Genomic DNA, 14,826 nt, shown 5'->3' on the forward strand with positions numbered 1-14,826 from the left:
GGGAACCCAGGGTAGCGGTGCCCACCCTCTGTGTAGGTTACTCTCCGTTTTGCCTTCCACAAACCGGTGCTGCTCTCCCCTCTTAGGCTCTGAAGCTTCCCCTCTCCTTCATCCAGGCTGATTTTCCCACTGGTGACGAGACTTCCCAATGTGCAGGAATATTTCCTCCTTCACAGCTCCCTCCCTGGGCTGCAGGCCCTGTCCTGATTCCTTCGTTTTCTTTTTCCTTTTGTCCTACCCAGTTATATGGAGGTTTTCTTGTCTTTTCAGACATCTGAGGCCTTCTGTTGGCACTCAGTAGCTGTTCTGTGTGAATCGTTGCACTTATAGATGTATTTTCAGTGTATCTGTGGAAAGAGGTGAACTCTGCTTCCTAATTGTCTGCCTTCTTGATCAGACTCCTGAACATTTTATTTTTACCACAAAATGCAACGTCATCAATCCAGCTAATGGACCAAGGATTTATTTTGTTTCAACTTTAAAATCTATTATCATAGACAGAACAGATCTACAATGGAAGGTCATGCAATTTCCTTAGATGAATTTTGGAAAAAATATGATTTAAAACATGCAATGGAGAACATCCAAGAATGATGGCAGGAAGAATAATAGGCATGCACTATGGCAAAACTTTTACTATACTGTGCAAATAACTTTTCAAAATTTAAATCAAACATACATGGAACCATAAAGAAATAGCTGATCATAGGAATGTTGACACCAACTGTTTGAGAGACATTAGACATGCATCCAGAAGAACTTGATGAGGGTGCCCTTAATGACATACAGGATGACAGGAAATAGTTGTGATGAAAAGACAAGTTTTCATTCATATCCCAGAAGTGATGTGGGCAAAAACTTAACATCAAAGCAATTTGCAAGGGCACTTCATGACATTGAAAGAACAAATGATAATAGGTTTGTTACGTTATCTGTAAATTAATAACATCACCAGATTTCTATGCAAATGGTATTTGAGAAATGTTGGCTTAATTTGAAAGATCATGTGCACAGCTAAACACTGGAGGTTCTGTTACTCTGCAGGAGAAGAGGAGACTGTAGTATATTGGGGAACACACAGCAGAATCTGCCAAATAGTCCAGTTTTATATTTCCTCCTTCAAAAGAACTTTCAGTAATATCAATGATCATTTCCATGAATGTAAATCCAATGGGCCTTTTTTCCATATTTCTCTCATGGTTCCTCTCAGCAAAAATGGGCAGAGTTTATTTCCTTCTTGAGAGGGTCTCTCAGCTTGTCTTCTGTGACACAATAATCTCCTTGATTCCCCTGATTTTTCTGTCATCTCCTTTGAAGATTCACTTTTTTCTATCTATGAAATGCTGGGGTCCATTATGAGTAATGCTATGGTGTTTTTCTCTGCATTCTACCACCTGTAGGCAACGTCTTATACACATATATGTCTCTCCTGGCTCCCCTGATTTATGCCACAAATCAAGGTGTCTTCCAATGTTCCTCATCTCAGTTAATGGCACCAATATGCACCCAGGTTGAACAATTCCAGTGCCTACACAGTTTCTAGTTTATAGTAGGCACTTGATGCATATTTGTGAAAGAATAAATAAATTAACCCATGCACCAGTGGGGTGACACCACATCCATCCAGGAGAGCCATTTCTGTAAAAAAATTTTTTTTAATTGAAATATAGGTGATTTACAATGTTTTGTTAATTTCTGCTGTAGAGCAAAGTGACTTAGTTATACATATGTACATTCTTTTTTTAATATTCTTTTTCATTATGATTTATCATAGGGTATTGAATATACTTCTCTGTACTATACAGCAGGACCTTGTTATTTATCCATTCTATATATAAAGGAGAGTCATTTCTTTAACACTAGGCTGTACTCTGCACTTATTAAAGATGACAACATTGAGGCCTAGAGAGATGAAATTATTTTACAGAATCATCTAAAAGAGAGAAGGAAATTGATTCAAGACAAGGTTTATCTGTCTGCAAACCTATGGTCTTTCCACATACTGTGCTGTCCATCTTGACAGAATCTGAAAAAAGTCAGAGGCAGAAGGAACAGAGAAGCAAGAGAGTGTGGAAACTAATTTCACAATGTATTATATGTAGAAACAAAGGAGAAGAATGTGGAATTTTGAATTTGAGTCTGTTTTTTTTTTTTTTTTTTTTTTTTTTGCGATACACGGGCCTCTCACTGTTGTGGCCTCTCCCGTTCCGGACGCGCAAGCTCAGCGGCCATGGCTCACGGGCCCAGCCGCTCTGCGGCACGTGGGATCTTCCCGGACCGGGCATGAACCCGTGCCCCCTGCAACAGCAGGTGGACTCTCAACCACTGCGCCACCAGGGAAGCCCTGAATTTGAGTCTTTGGAAAAAAGATTGGTGCTATGAACAGAAAGAGGTATTGAATGGAGTTTTTGACAGAATAAGTTTAAACTGCTAACTATCTATGTAAGATTTCCAAAGGTTATTTTGAAGAGTGGGTCTAGATGTACATCCTAAAAGTGAGAATTGGTACATCAGTATAGGGTAAAAATGCCAACAGAGTATTCATATAGAAGAAAAATTACCTTTCTGAGAATATATCTTTCTGATGCTTCTGGCTTCTTTGGATATGCTGGCTGAATGTTACACTTACGACAAACTTTAGTTTATCATAAAGTCTAGTCTTGATCATTTGATGGAAAACTCCTTTTATCACCTCTGATCCTTCCTCACAAATCTCTTTGGACTGTGGTTTGCAGGATATTGATTGTTCTGTTTACCTGATTGTCTATATGGGAAGGGAATCCCTTCTCTGTGGTATCAAACTGCTCTCTTTAGATGTCCAGCTATGATCTTATGTACAGATATGTTCATTTCATATAATTCTTCTGAGTTTTTGAAAACAAAGTCCAGTCTAATGGAGCTGCTGATTGAAATGCATATTATCCTCACTTGAACTTATACACAGACCATTCTCACACTTTTTTCCATTTTGATCCATATTCAGATGGAAAAATTGTTCTTGGATGCTATGAAGCTTTGACAGTCCTTCTGCTGCAGAAACAGAGAACATAACAGAGGTGGAAGAAATTGATGAAGTGTGGGTTCATTCATGAGTTACTAAAAGATTAAAAAGATCGCATGATTGAATTGAATTCATAAGAATTGAATTGGTTGGTGGTGATTGAATTATCTTAGAATTATCTTAGGTATCATGAATTGAATTGAATTCACAAGAAAACCCTCCAGCTTTGAAATTCCTTGATGACTAGGAATGGGCCATGTTCATTTCTGTTTCTTCAACAATTAGGCCTTTAACTGGCACATAGAAGGCACTTGACATTTTTCATCTGAAATGAACTGAGTAGTCAAACATCTTCTTTCTCACTAAGAAATAGACAAAATTCAAAGTACAATTCCTACTAAAATAGGAAAATACCTATTTCCTTAACTGATCCATGGTTGCAAATTCAAAATGTTTTGGCAAAAATTTTTAAAAGTCACAGAAAATGTTTGTTATCACCTTTTACAAAATTAAATCCCTGTATCAGTATTTTTTATAACATAATTGAAAAACTAAACAAACAAACAAACAATCAAACCCAGCATGGGTTTACTTCAAACTGTTGCAAAACTGAGGGAGATTTCTTGCTCTTGAGCATAGTGCCACACAATTTATCACGATTGTTGTAGTGACTGTGCCTGCCCTTAGGGAAAATCGAAAGCAGGACTGTGTATCATACCACCTCAGCATAATCTCTGCAGGCAAATACATCGCCACGTAGCAGAGTGCCATGCAGAAACAAACTGCCCTGCACAAGTCTGAAAAATGATAACTTCGAATTCCTGTAAGATGAATGGCAGTGTAACACTTTAAATGCTTTTCATTCCCTGATTTTTAAAGCAATTATACTGTAGGCTGCAGGGCACACATATTTCTGTCCTCAAAACTTTTCTTTCCCTACTGAATATTTTTCCAACATGAACATTTCCTAAATTGCTATGAAAACTGAGTATGAAGCACAGAAGTAGTAAAAGCAACTAGAAAGTCCAGGTTTTGAAACAAAGAGTTTCAAAAAGGAGTAGCTTTTACTGGGATTAAGTTGTACAGAAATAACCGTCTCTCTTATACACAATTGTGCCCCCCAATGATATTTACCTGGATTTTATTTCAATGCATCTTGACAAACTTGAAATTATTCAGTAGCTCATTGACATTTACGAAGGATATGTGTTCATTGGGAATTCTCGAATTCCTTAATACCTCTATAGTAAGTGTTTTCCTCACAAAGTAAAATATAATTGAAAAGCATTTGTGGATTCCCATTAAGTCTTTAATAACTTTATATAAAAAGAGTCACATAAATATGGTTAAATGCATTTCACTTGAGTCATATTTCTACAGAGTTCTGTTTTCCTTGTGCTTATCTTATAAAATGGACAAAAATAGTATGAAAGTTGTGTTTGTACCAATGAAGAGAGAAAAACAATGCTTCACTGTAGTGTAAAGTAAGAGTTGCTCAGTCTTCCCATGAATGTTAAAAGAACATCTTGTTCCTTCTCTCCAGCCCTCCATGTGTGTCTCAAATTTATGACTCAGAGGAAGTGAAAGTTAATTCCCTGCCATGGACCATCAGGTCTATTGTAATAAGTTGAAGTGAAAAAACTTCTGCTCTAGGGAAAGCTTGAATTAAATGGGGTCATCGATTTGAAAGTAGGTGAATATACTAACCTTTGATCTCTACTGGTGGGTCCACTTGTAAACCCTTCCACACCCCCTTCAGTCTCCTCCACAGTTTCCACGACTCTGTAGTTCATCATGGGCACTCACTATTATTCACTCATTTATTCATTCACTCAAAAAATAATAATAATAAAACAATTATCTAACACTACTAAATGCTCTGTACTGGGCAAACCAAAGAGCAGGATAAAGCAGTACTGAATACCTAAGTTCAAAAAATACATCCTGAAAATTGTGATACGTTCTTTCAATGAAAACCCAGGGTAATAGGAGAAAGATTGATAAAAGGGGTAATATTCAGATTGGAAAAGCTTTGAACTATCTGACAAGTCTAGAAATGTCCTTGTTCATAGCTTAGAAGCAGTTATTCATCAGAATATAAATACATTTTCTCTAAATATTAAATCAAGATGTTTCACTTCTAAAGACTGCCTCACTTGTTACTGTAGTTGTCACACTGGCTGTTTTCCTTGTTTAGCTCTTGGGCCACCCCAGGGCCAAAGAGAATTTTTCAAGGAAAGAGACTGCCTTCAGAGTGAATTTCTTCTCATATGAAGATGCGTCTCTTCCCATCCCTGCAGCTGGGCTGTCGCTGTCTCTGTACTCACGCTGTCTCTGTACTCACTTTGCTGCAACCCAGCCAAGATGTTGTTTATACTTCTAGAAAGAGAGTGAAGAATGTTTCTTCAAGTGAACACTCTCTAAATTTTTAGGGTTATATCAGTTGCTACTCTGTTTAACAGAACAAAGCATTGACTATGTTATACATACTCAAACCATATATTCCTCACCTCTCCCCTCCACACCTGCCTAAAATCCAAGGTCAACACTGTTAGCATATTGCCCATGAGATTTCAGAGATAAGAATTATCTTAGGTATCATCTACTCAATTCAGGGGTTTTCAGTCTGTGAAGATAGTAATGCAGGACTATGAGATCTTTCTCTTTCAAAAAAGACTTCCTATCTGATTGGTGATCTTGTAAATGAGCAGGACCTTATGAGGCCTTCCCAGAATAAACCCCCACCCATGTCCTCTGCTTGCCATTTGACTGTAGAAAAACTTAGTCGAAAAATAAAGTTAATCAGAAAAGTGAGAAAATGCAGAAAGAAAGGAAAACAGTCAAACAAGGCAAAATAATAATAATTTAGCTATTAAACAAAGTCAAGGACTTTTAGTTCTCCTCAAGGGCTATAGATAATATTTTGAGCCATGTCCTTTGAGCTGTTTTGCAGATACTGAACCTCCCACCAGGTAGAAGAAGTTAACTGTATGCTGCACATAAGCACACAGACCCCAGACTGCTTGGAACCAGAAGGTTGATGATGCTGATTCCCACTCACCTCACCATGAACCAATCAGAAGAATGTCCACCAGCTGATCACGCCCTGCTCCTTGAACACTGTAAGACTCTTCACTACCTTCTCCAGGGCAGGACATGCAGTCTCGAGGGCATTAACCTGCTTTCACCCAAACCTCTGTCTCTGAGACTTAATATGACACTGGTGTACAGAAGCTGAATTTGAGCAACAATCTCTGTAAGATTTCATTTAAAAAAAAGCTCTTGGTTCTATAAAAGTATGCAATCACTCATTTACTTCACTATATCACTATTTGTTTAAAGAAGCTAAGGAACTGAAGCAAAGACTGTGACCCACAGCATCAGAATCTGTTCTTTCTGCTCACCCATCAATTTTTCACTTGCCAAAAATATATTGTTACTTGTAGTCAGTGCATTAAAAACATGATGCACACAAAAATGATAAAGGAGGAAATATACAAGTTGTGTCCAAAACTGGATTCCCCTTTCCTCAGAGGTTAACATTTTGAACCTTTTGTGCCTCTCAGAATTGTCCCAGAATAGAATGCTTTCAAAAAGGCACAATCTCTTTGGAGGTACAAGGAAAAAACATTTATAAAAAAAGCTGTATGAAGTCAAATATACTTTTATTACCAGCTTTACAGAACCAAGGAAAGCAAAAAAGACAGCTAAATGCAGCCATCAATTTATTTCACTGTGCTTTTATTCTTCCCAGAGATTCAAACTAATTAAGAGTGCTCATCAACTGTCAGAGGCTTGAAAAAAGAGTAAAGTTAAAGTGTTGGAGCCTAGAAATCTTAGGTGAATGCCTCAGAATGACACCAGAAATACTGCTAGGCAATTCAGGAGAAGACAGCCTATTGACCAAAGTCACTAACATCGCAAGCTTGTGACAATTTAGTAAAGGTAAGGAATTTACCCTTGATAACCTCTAGCAGCTATTTGTTCTGCTACAATCAGGAAATGATAACAGATGGAGACATGGTCTGCTTTTTAGACCTCAGAGCATAGGAGACCTTGAATCTGTTTCTGGTCAGTGGTTTGTCATAGGATGGGGGAAGTCAAATATCAAGTAATAAGATGGATTTTTAACAATGTATGGTCACACCACTCAAGATGGCTGTTCTCTTGCTCTCTGTACATCCCCTGCCCCACCAGGGCCTGCTTCACCTACACCCTACTCACATGACTGACCTTCTTATCTACTTGCCCCAGGCCCCAGCTAGTGATTGTTCTTATCAAAGGGGTGGTGAGGGGCTTGCCCCTCTCCTGGTTTCCCTGGTTAACTAATGAGCCCCTGTAATTGGTAATCTTCCCTTCCCCTGGGAGCAAAGACTGCTGCCATGTCCTGCCTGCCCTGTGCCACACACAGTGGGCTGTCACTCCAGGACCTTGCTTCACATGTGTAAGCACCCCCATCCATTAAACCATTGATCTCTCTGTTGCTGACTCTGGGCTCTTCCTTAGGTCTTGAAGCTGGGCAAGTACAGGCCTTGTAGGCAACCCAACAATTGGTGGAGCAGCCAGGAGATCCAGGAAACTCCTGTGAGTGCAGAGATGTCAGAAAATACAGGACAGGGAACGCAAAGTTGTGGGAGCTGTCCACTAACATGTGGGGCTCAAAAGTTCCAGGGGTGATCCCGAAAGTTTTGGGGGAGATCCCAGGGAAGATGTCCACTAGTACGAGGGGCCCTGTGGTGGCTGTCCTTGCTGAGTGGGGGCTGCCAAGAGATCTGGAGGGCAATGGCTACTAATGTCTCTGCTCTTGTATCAAAGTGAGCTTTTGTAATTGGTTAAAGCTGGATTCCTAGAAGGAATTGATATTTCTCTTGTGCCTTGGAGATGTAAATGATCTACCTGGGCTCTCTGCAATGTTAATCTTGTGTGAGCTCTAAAAGTAAAGAAGAAAAAAGAGCTTTTAGGTAAACTCTATAGAAATAATTACATTTTGGGAATGTCTATCTAAAATAGTCTCTCTGGATTTTGGTAACTTGAAACTAAACTAAACTTCAAAGAAGATAATTCATGGGTCATTTCAAATAGGATAAAATGTTGAAACATTAGTTGATGAATGGCTCTCAGTTACCTACCTTTGCCTGCTTAGCAGAGGAAGACTAAAGCATTGTTTTCCAATCAGGAAATGCACAATTACTTGCTTCTTTGTTTTTGCCAGAGATGAAGGTTTTCAAGGTTTAAGATTATAATCAGTCATAATTCTTGTAACCAAATTTCTTTATCAATTACATTGTAATCAACTGTTTAACTGTGCTTTTTTAAGTCTTTTGTCATTTAGAGACAATTATTGCTGCATCTGATGCTTTTGCAAAAGTGCTTCATCTTCAAGAAGGTCCATAGGAAGGACACTTTGACAATAACAGGTCTCTGATAAATTTCAGATCATACTTCTAAACAGGGTAAGAAATTAAAGAATCCTAATGGAAAACCTGATGGTTTCATAAAAAGTTAACAAAAGGATTGGGTACTGAGTGAACTGGTGAATATAGTTATAATTTTTATGGGTCTTGTCTGGAATGTTACTGGTTTTTAACTGTGTTTTCCAGATAGAGGGAAGCCCTTCCCCTCAAGTTAGTTATGACTTACAGCAATTGGGTAAACTACACCTGTGGGTAGAATTGCAACATTTTTCTCTTCTTTCTGTCTGTTTACTCCAGAAAGTGGGGACTCCTGTGTCTGAGCAGTCTTATCAAGTGAATGGGAAAGACTGCCTCCTGACATGTGCAAGAATCTCTATGTTTTGGGGACTGAGAAATCCATCAAGGCAGAGCTAGATGGCAAGTCTTGGGTGTGACTTTCCTGGCCTTGAGAGGTCTATGCAGAATTCAGTTTGAGACTCCTGAGAAGTATCCCCTCAGCCAGTTTGGAGGAGCCATATGTAGTCAATTGAATAGGCTTATTTTGCAAATTAGTTTTGATTGGCTGTGTTTGATGGAGATAAAGGTAATTTTAGAGAGAACAATATTATGTTCAATGGATATTCAATTCTAGTTTTATTAATTGAGGTCTATATTTTTGAAAGTTATTGTGTTGGCCATACTTTTGCCCTGATGTTCTGGATGGAAAGAAAATTATCTACTGAAACTGTCAGAGAATATAACTACTCATGAAGTGTGACACTGCTTGCTTTAAGTCTGCTGCTAAAAGCACATATACAATGCTTGAGTGATAATTGGGTATTAAATGATAAAGTGTATGGGCTGTAAAGTGCTTCCCCATTAACATATCTCTGAACCTGTTCATGAGATCTGATTAGTTTTCCCCCAACATGAATGACTAGGTGAATATAAAGGAGGCCTAGCTCCTAGGGGCATGATCTGAACCCAGGGTAGGAGCGAGCACCCCAGCATTATGGGGCAAATATTTTGATCATCAGTGCTTTCTACTGAAATATTTGCAATCAAAAGGGGAAATGATGGGAAAATCTGTATGTATTGAGGTTTGGGGAAGTCAGAAGGCTTAAACATGGATGAATTTAAATTTCACTGACCAGAGCAGCCTGTTTTGTGGTCTTTCAGACATGCATTGTACATCTGCTTTGGCCATCGAGGGAGGGAATGCACTTGAAAGTCAAAAGGGGTTGCTGTGGTTAAGACATCTAAGGTAAAACTAGGTGGCCATCATATACATGACTTTAGACATGTTCTTGTATTACTGAAAACTTGAGTTTTATGAACTGTGTTGCAGACCAGGACAAAAATCACAGGAGGGTGTGGTATTATCTATGAATTTGTTTACTGCTTGTATTTAGCTGAATTGTCATGATCTCCCGTGTTGTTACTGTTAGATGTCTTACGTTTTGTCCCTAGTCTAAGGGAGGAAATCTGTTTGAGAACTGAGCAGCAACACTAGCCTCACTGTGAAATGAGTCTAATTGCTGGGTCTACAGTGAGATGCTGTTGTCGTCATCCTCTGGTCATCTCCCCTTTCCCCCTGGAGTGAAGACCACCACCATGTCCTGCCCGCCATGGACCGCACACGGTGGGGAGTCACTCTAGGACCTTGCTTCCAACATGTAAGCTCCCCTATCCGTTAAACCACTAATGTCTCTGTTGCTGACTCCAGGATCTTTCTTTGGTCTTGAAGCTGTGCAAGTACAGGCCTTGTAGGCCTATGGGATGCAGCCCAATAAACAAGTTTATCATTGAATACATTGAATGAAACATATTCAAACCAAGTTGAACTAATATATATTTTTCCCAATATATATATTTCTAAAAATATTTTCAATACATTTTATGTTTATTTCATTGTTTTTATGTTATAAAAGTTGATCTCTGCTCTCTTAAAAGTAAAACAAAATTTCCCTTATTCCTCATTCCCATTGCTCTTTTTAGCTATGGTCCTTTTGCTTTTCTTAAGCTGCACAAAAGTCAAATTCCAAGACACCAATCTTCTCCAACATGTCTTCATTGCAGTGTGACTTCCCTCTATCACATAAATATTTAAAATCTGGGGACTTTGTCTTCAGCTTTAGTCTTCAACTATTATGCAGCATTTTATTACTCTGTCTGCCTTGAAGTGTCTTCTATTCCATGCCTCCAGAGTGTTCTTGGTACCTCTCTGGTCTATTTCACTGGTTCTTTAGCACCTTCCAGTCCTCATAGATACATCCTCCAAAATATTCAATTCTGCCCACTGTTGGAATTTGAAAATCTCAGATAAATTCCATCATCCATGATATCCATCATACTATTAAGTCTCAGCTTTTTCCACAGTGGAGGAGATATAGTAATAATAACTGGCTTTAGTAAAAGAATTGCTGGAATCAAATGGGATAATATATGTGAGATTAAATCATAGATTCTAATCATTTATGAAGATATGTTGTGCTATGTCTGATTTGATCACATTGACAAAGACGTGCCTGTGATGGAGACTGGTCAATCAGAGATTTTGTGGGAGTTTTTTCCTGAGCTGTCAGGGAAGACACTCTTTTTTATGATGGATAAGCTTAAGGATATGGCCTGATGGGGTCCATCATACAAAAAATGACTGTGAGACACAGGGAGGGACAGAGTCCAATGATGTAGTTTGAGAGCCCGAATCCAGCCACACCCTTGAATGCTGCTGTAAAACAAAGCTATCAATTATTTTCTGTTTAAACCTATTTAACTTTTATTTTAAGCTACCAAATGACAACTGTTTAATGCCATATTTTTCCTCTTGTTCAATTAATAGTGGATATGTGACTTTTAACAACATGGGAGTGATGATTTATTTGCATAAATGTATTTATATTACTCATTAAAAAGTGCCAGAGGCTATAAGAAAACACACAATCATAAAGCCTTCTCTGATTAAACTGAACTTGAGAGCTGGAGCATTTCCACATCCCCACCTTGTCTGCTTACACTTAGATACCCACCTTGAATGCCATCTTTCTTCCTCGTGATTTACTCTCAGTTGGAATATTACTAAACACATCATACACGTCAAATGCTCTTTCACAGAGAAGATTTTTATTTATGATACATTTAAAATTCCCTATCACCATCTGCATGGAAACAATGAGGATAACCAGAGGATTAGTGTGTCAGTTAGAAGGTGAGTATCAGAGCCCTTTCTGCTTTCCAAATTGTTAATTGAATTGAACTGAATATTCAATGAATTGAGAGAATCTCTTGGAACAAAACTGCCCACTCTTCCAAAATAATGTGTTCAGTTTTTAAAGGTATTCTCTCTTTAGTATAATTATCTAAACCTAATATGCCCTCTGCATAATCTTTAATTTTTTCCAAATCTGGTATTGACATTATGAGAACGTTAGTAACCGAAACCCCTTTCAATGTATTTATGACATCCCTGAAATTATTAGATGGATATCGGGTTCTTCTTAAAGTTCAAGCACTAATTATTTTAATAATTCATTCATAGCTTGGCACATATTAAGAAGAAAACTCCAGCTGAGTCAGACTAGAGGCATTCTTTAGCTTCTTACTCAATGCACGAGATGTCTAGAGATCCCCTTCTCTACCCAAAATAACTTCACACGGCAATAGAGTAAAGGCTAGCATGATGCCTTATGCTGTCTCTCACACCACATATGTTTTACTCTTTATTGCTCCCAGAATGGCAGTGCAGACATTATGTCTGTTTTTTTCCCCCTATACATTTTAAAACTCCCATCACCATTTATTCTATTACTAATGTTTTATAGTCATTAAAAGAACTAACAGAGACTCAAAAAAACATGGAATAAAATGGAGACCAGTCTACACCAGTTTTCTGACATACTGTCCACTGGTTTGTTTAAACATTTTGAGCTTGATTTCTTACTTGCAAAGTGTGCTAATCTGAGGATACTTAGTACAAATTACATGCTTGTTACATAGAAGTTTTAAATTATATTGTCAATAACAAGATAAATCTGGCAATGAATTCTCCATGAAGCTATGTATAAATATTTGATTTTATGGAGCAAACCTAAAATACATTAAAAACTCTTGAAAAACGCTGCTTTGTCCTTTTTTAGATTTATGTGTCATTCAATTTTGTTCAGCTTTATTGTGCCATAATTGACAAATAAAATTATAAATATTAGAAGAGTCAAAGTGATGTTTTGATATACATATACATCGTGGAAAAGATTTCCACAATTGAGTTAATTAACATATCTGTCATCTCACATATTTATCTTTTTTTTTTTTTTTTTTAGGAGAGACTGCTAAGTTCTAATGTTTAGCAAATTTTAACTATACCCTATATCATATAGTGTTTTCCATAGTGGATGCACCAGTTTACATTCCCACCAACCAACGGTGACAAAATGTTGCCTTTTTCACGTGCTAACCAGCATTTGTTGTCTTTTACCTTTTTGATAATAGACAGCCTAAAAGGTGTGAGGTGATATCTCATTGTGGTTTTGATTTGCATTTCCCTGATGATTAGTGATGTTGATTATCTTTTCATGTGCCTCTGGGCCATCTGAACATCTTTGCAAAAATGCCCATTCAAGTCCTTTGCCAATTTTAAAATTTGGTTGCTTTTTGTTGTTATTGAGTTGTATGAGTTTTGTACAAGCTCTTTCCAGGGAGATATTGGTATTTTGAACCTAGATCATTCGAGAAGCCCAGGTGGCTTCCGCTGGTTTCAATCTCTGGGGAAAATTGTAATCAGCCCCCAGATGACTACTAAATTAGAAGGCTTACCCTCAGGCAGCAAATTTTAAAGTATGCAGATGGGCCTCTTTCAGAAAAAAATTGGGAGATGGGTGGGTTTTCTTGCCTGTTATCTCTGCATTAAGCCCTGAAGGAATAGCCATGGCAGGTCACCTCAGCCCATTCAGAAATGTCTCTTTGTTTGCTATAGTCTGTGGCCTCATGTACACAAGCCCAACTGGCTTTCAAAGCTAGGTCTTTTGGGGACCCTGTCTCTTAAGTGGGATTCTCAAAAGTTGGTGTACTAGATGTGGAGTCCCAACCCTTTCCTCCTGGGGGAGAACCTGGGAGTTGGGGGTTCCCTCCTGATGGTGGGGCTCTCTGCCCATGGTGGGGTTTGTGGTGGGAATGAGTCTCAGCCTCTCCAACCCATTTCAATGCAGGTGATGTGGCTATTTTCTCATTTGCCTGATGTATAGGAGTTACTTAGCTAGTTTTGAAACCAGTAGGACCCTGTGGGGCTTCTGGGCACAAAAGCCTTTCTGTGTCCCCCATTTCTTGATTACAGGAAATAAGCTTCATTCAGCTCCCATGACCTTCCTTTGTGTTCCAAAGAGCACGTCCAAACAATTGTTAATCAGGGAAGGGAGAGAATGTGGAGGCAAGGGGGGAGAGGTCAAGAAAGAGTAGCGCAGCCTTGGGGCAGGGTCCTGGTTCCCCCTCAAGGGATACACATAACAATATCATTGAGCTGTTTTGCAGATACTGAAACCCCCATCAGGTGAAAGAAATTAACTGTATGCTGCCCACAAGCACATACACCCCAGACCAGTTGGAACCAGAGGGTTAGTGATGCTCACTCCCACTTACCTCACCACCAACCAATCAGAAGAATGTCCAGGAGCTGATCACGTCCTCTTTGAACCGTTACTATAAAACTACTCACTACACTCTCCAGGTTGGGACACACAGTTCTGAGAGGATTAGCCCACTGTGGCCCCCTTAACCTGGCAAAGCAATAATGCTAATCTTTTTTTTTCTTTTAAGGTAACTAAATTTAGAGGTTTTATTATCAGTAACAATTTTTTTAACATTTTTATTGGGGTATAATAGATTTACAATGGTGTGTTAGTTTCCGCTTTATAATAAAGTGAATCAGTTATACATATACATACGTTCCCATATCTCTTCCCTCTTGCATCTCCCTCCCTCCCTCCCACCCTCCCTATCCCACCCCTCTAGGTGGTCACAAAGCACCAAGCTGATCTCCCTGTGCTATGCGGCTGCTTCCCACTAGCTATCTATTTTACGTTTGGTAGTGTATATATGTCCAAGCCACTCTCTCACTTTGTCACAGCTGACCCTTCCCCCTCCCCATATTCTCAAGTCCATCCTCTAGTAGGTCTGTATCTTTATCCCCATCTTAACCTTAGGTTCTTCATGACATTTTTTTTTTCATAGATTCCATATATGTGTGTTACCATACGGTATTTGTCTTTCTCTTTCTGACTTACTTCAGTCTGTATGACAGACTCGAGGTCCATCCACCTCACTACAAATAACTCAATTTCGCTTCTTTTTAAGGTTGAGTAATATTCCATTGTGTATATCTTCCAAATCTTTATCCATTCATCCAATGATGAACACTTAGGTTGCTTCCATCTCCTGGTT

At 38.7% G+C, this 14,826-nt stretch overlaps 1 long non-coding RNA gene across 1 annotated transcript; it reads right to left on the reverse strand.

The window, feature by feature from the left end:
- Positions 1-425: 425 nt before the first annotated feature.
- LOC307193395 lies at positions 426-6,850 on the reverse strand. Its single transcript, XR_013830314.1, has 4 exons — positions 6,063-6,850; positions 4,709-4,832; positions 2,562-3,030; positions 426-1,638 (listed from the first exon to the last, which is right to left on the reverse strand). It is a non-coding gene; the product is annotated as an uncharacterized lncRNA (long non-coding RNA).
- Positions 6,851-14,826: the final 7,976 nt, after the last annotated feature.

Source organism: Stenella coeruleoalba (assembly GCF_951394435.1).
Source record: "Stenella coeruleoalba genome assembly, chromosome: 10".
In the NCBI taxonomy this organism is placed as follows: Eukaryota; Metazoa; Chordata; class Mammalia; order Artiodactyla; family Delphinidae; genus Stenella; species Stenella coeruleoalba.